Raw genomic sequence first — 6,190 nt, forward strand, 5'->3', positions numbered from 1 at the left:
ACATACTACAACCATATCCCCAACTATACCATAACTATACTATAAATCACATCCCCAACATTTTATAACTATACTATAAATTACATCCCCAACTATATAAACTACATCCCCAACTATACTATAACATACTATAACTACATCCCCAACTATACTATAACTATACTACAACCACATCCCCAACTATACCATAACTATACTATAACTACATCCCCAAATATAATAACTATACTATAACACATCCCCAACTATACTATTATATACTATAACAATCCCCAACTATACTATAACTACATCCTCAACTATACTATAACTATACTATATCCACATCCCCAACATATATAACTATACTACAACCACAACCCCAACTATACCATACCCATACTATAACTACATCCCCAACTATACTATAACATACTATAACTAATCCCCAACTATACTATAACATACTATAACTACATCCCCAATATACTATAACTATACTATAACTACATCCCCAAATATACTATAACTATACTATAACCACATCCCCAACTATACCATAACCACATCCCCAACTATACTATAACTATACTACAACCACATCCCCAACTATACTATAACTATACTACAACCACATCCCAATATACTATAACCATGCTATAACCAATCCCCAAATATACTATAACTATACTATAACTATATCCCCAAATATACTAAAACATCCCCAACTATACTATACACATCCCAACTATACTATAACCACATCCCCAACTATACTATAACTATACTACAACCACATCCCCAACTATACTATAACTATACTACAACCACGCCCCCAACTATACCATAACTATACTACAACTACATCCCCAACTATACCATAACTATACTATAACTACATCCCCAACTATACTATAACTATACTATAACCACATCCCCAACTATACTATAAATACATCCCCAAATATACTAAATATACTATAACCACATCCCCAACTATACTATAACTATAATACAACCACATCCCCAACTATACCATAACTATACTATAACCACAGCCCCAACTATACTATAACTATACTATAATACATCCCCAAAATACTATAACTATACTATAACTACATCCCCAACTATACTATAACTATATATAAACACATCCCAACTATATAACACATCCCCATCTATACTATAACTATACTACAACTACATCCCCAACTATACCATAACTATACTATAACTACATCCCCAACTATTTTATAACTATACTATAACTACATCCCCAACTATACTATAACTATACTATAAATACATCCCCAACTATACTATAACTATACTACAACCACATCCCCAACTATACCATAACTATACTATAACTACATTTCCAACTATACTATAACTATACTATAACCACATCCCCAACTATACTATAACTATATATAACTACATCCCCAACTATACTAAAACATATCCCAACTATACTATAACTACATCCCCAACTATACTATAACTACATCCCCAACTATACTATAAATCATCCCAACTATACTATAACTACATCCCCAACTATACTATAACTATACTATAACCACATCCCCAACTATACTATAACTATACTATAACTACATCCCCAACTATACTATAACTATACTATAACTACATCCCCAGCTATACTATAACTATACTATAACTACATCCCCAACTATACTATAACTATACTATAACTACATCCCCAACTATACTATAACTACATCCCCAACTATACTATAACTACACCCCCAACTATACTATAACTATACTATAACTACATTCCCAGCTACACTATACCTATACTATAACTACATCCCCAACTACACGATAACTATACCATAACCACATCCCCAACATATACTATAACTATACTATAACTACATCCCCAACTATACTATAACTATACTATAACTACATTCCCAGCTACACTATAACTATACTATAACTACATCCCCAGCTATACTATAACTATACTATAACTACATCCCCAACTATACTATAACTACATCCCCAACTATACTATAACTATACTATAACTACATCCCCAACTATACTATAACTATACTATAACTACATCCCCAACTATACTATAACTATACTATAACTACATCCCCAACTATACTATAACTATACTATAACTACATCCCCAACTATACTATAACTATACTACAACTACATCCCCAACTATACTATAACTATACTATAACTACATCCCCAACTATACTATAACTATACTATAACTACATCCTCGACTATACTATAACTACATCCCCAACTATACTATAACTATACTACAACTACATCCCCAACTATACTATAACTATACTACAACTACATCCCCAACTATACCATAACTATACTATAACTACATCCCCAACTATACTATAACTATACTATAACTACATCCCCAACTATACTATAACTACATCCCCAACTTTACTATAACTATACTATAACTACACCCCCAACTATACTATAACTATACTACAACTACATCCCCAACTATACCATAACTATACTATAACTACATCCCCAACTATACTATAACTATACTATAACTACATCCCCAACTATACTATAACTATACTATAACCACATCCCCCACTATACTATAACTATACTATAACTACATCCCCAACTATACTATAACTATACTATAACTACATCCCCAACTATACTATAACTATACTATAACTACATCCCCAACTATACTATAACTACATCCCAAACTATACTATAACTATACTATAACTACATCCCCAACTATACTATAACCACATCCCCAACTATACTATAACATTCTATAACTACATCCCCAACTATACTATAACTATACTATAACTACATCCCCAACTATACTATAAATATACTATAACTACATCCTCGACTATACTATAACTACATCCCCAACTATACTATAACTATACTACAACTACATCCCCAACTATACTATAACTATACTATAACCACATCCCCAACTATACTATAACTATACTATAAAACATCCCCAACTATATAAACTACATCCCAACTATACTACAACTACATCCCCAACTATACCATAACTATACTACAACTACATCCCCAACATACCATATCTATACTATAACTACATCCCCAACTATACTATAACTACATCCCCAACTATACTATAACTATACTATAACCACATCCCCAACTATACTATAACTATACTACAAACACATCCCCAACTATACCATAACTATACCATAACTACATCCCCAACTATACTATAACTATACTATAATACATCCCCAACTATACTATAACATACTATAACTACATCCCCAACTATACTATAACTACATCCCAAACTATACTATAACTACATCCCAAACTATACTATAACTATACTATAACTACATCCCCAACTATACTATAACTATACTATAACTACATCCCCAACTATACTATAACTATACTATAACTACATCCCCAACTATACTATAACTATACTATAAATACATCCCCAACTATACTATAACACATCCCCAACTATACTATAACTATACTATAACTACATCCCCAACTATACTATAACTATACTATAACTACACCCCAACTATACTATAACTATACTATAACTACATCCCCAACTATACTATAACTACATCCCCAACTATACTATAACTATACTACAACTACATCCCCAACTATACCATAACTATACTACAACTACATCCCCAACTATACCATAACTATACTATAACTACATCCCCAACTATACTATAACTATACTATAACTACATCCCCAACTATACTATAACTATACTATAACTACATCCCCAACTATACTATAACTATACTATAACTACATCCCCAACTATACTATAACTACATCCCCAACTATACTATAACTATACTACAACTACATCCCCAACTATACCATAACTATACTATAACTACATCCCCAACTATACTATAACTATACTATAACTACATCCCCAACTATACTATAACTAAATCCCCAACTATAATATAACTATACTATAACTATACTATAACTACATCCCCAACTATACTATAACTACATCCCCAACTATAATATAACTATACTATAACTACATCCCCAACTATACTATAACTATACACAACCACATCCCCAACTATACCATAACTATACTATAACTACATCCCCAAATATACTATAACTATACTATAACTACATCCCCAACTATACTATTACTATAATATAACTACATCCCCAACTATACTATAACTACATCCCCAACTATACTATAACTATACTATATCTACATCCCCAACTATACTATAACTATACTACAACTACACCCCCAACTATACCATAACTATACTATAACTACATCCCCAACTATACTATAACTATACTATAACTACATCCCCAACTATACTATAACTACATCCCCAACTATACTATAACTATACTATAACTACATCCCCAACTATACTATAACTACATCCCCAACTATACTATAACTATTCTATAACTACATCCCCAACTATACTATAACTATACTATAACTACATCCCCAACTATACTATAAATATACTATAACTACATCCTCGACTATACTATAACTACATCCCCAACTATACTATAACTATACTACAACTACATCCCCAACTATACTATAACTATACTATAACTACATCCCCAACTATACTATAACTATACTATAACTACATCCCCAACTATACTATAACTACATCCCCAACTATACTACAACTACATCCCCAACTATACCATAACTATACTACAACTACATCCCCAACTATACCATAACTATACTATAACTACATCCCCAACTATACTATATCTATACTATAACTACATCCCCAACTATACTATAACTACATCCCCAACTATACTATAACTATACTATAACTACATCCCCAACTATACTATAACTATACTACAACTACATCCCCAACTATACCATAACTATACCATAACTACATCCCCAACTATACTATAACTATACTATAACTACATCCCCAACTATACTATAACTATACTATAACTACATCCCCAACTATACTATAACTACATCCCAAACTATACTATAACTACATCCCAAACTATACTATAACTATACTATAACTACATCCCCAACTATACTATAACTATACTATAAGTACATCCCCAACTATACTATAACTATACTATAACTACATCCCCAACTATACTATAACTATACTATAACTACATCCCCAACTATACTATAACTACATCCCCAACTATACTATAACTATACTATAACTACATCCCCAACTATACTATAACTATACTATAACTACATCCCCAACTATACTATAACTATACTATAACTACATCCCCAACTATACTATAACTACATCCCCAACTATACTATAACTATACTACAACTACATCCCCAACTATACTATAACTACATCCCCAACTATACTATAACTATACTATAACTACATCCCCAACTATACTATAACTATACTACAACTACATCCCCAACTATACCATAACTATACTATAACTACATCCCCACCTATACTATAACTATACTATAACTACATCCCCAACTATACTATAACTATACTATAACTACATCCCCAACTATACTATAACTATACTATAACTACATCCCCAACTATACTATAACTACATCCCCAACTATACTATAACTATACTACAACTACATCCCCAACTATACCATAAGTATACTATAACTACATCCCCAACTATACTATAACTATACTATAACTACATCCCCAACTATACTATAACTAAATCCCCAACTATAATATAACTATACTATAACTATACTATAACTACATCCCCAACTATACTATAACTACATCCCCAACTATAATATAACTATACTATAACTACATCCCCAACTATACTATAACTATACTACAACCACATCCCCAACTATACCATAACTATACTATAACTACATCCCCAAATATACTATAACTATACTATAACTACATCCCCAACTATACTATTACTATACTATAACTACATCCCCAACTATACTATAACTACATCCCCAACTATACTATAACTATACTATATCTACATCCCCAACTATACTATAACTATACTACAACTACACCCCCAACTATACCATAACTATACTATAACTACATCCCCAACTATACTATAACTATACTATAACTACATCCCCAACTATACTATAAC

The sequence above is a fragment of the Salmo salar genome, chromosome ssa10 (assembly GCF_905237065.1).
Source record: "Salmo salar chromosome ssa10, Ssal_v3.1, whole genome shotgun sequence".
Taxonomy (NCBI): domain Eukaryota; kingdom Metazoa; phylum Chordata; class Actinopteri; order Salmoniformes; family Salmonidae; genus Salmo; species Salmo salar.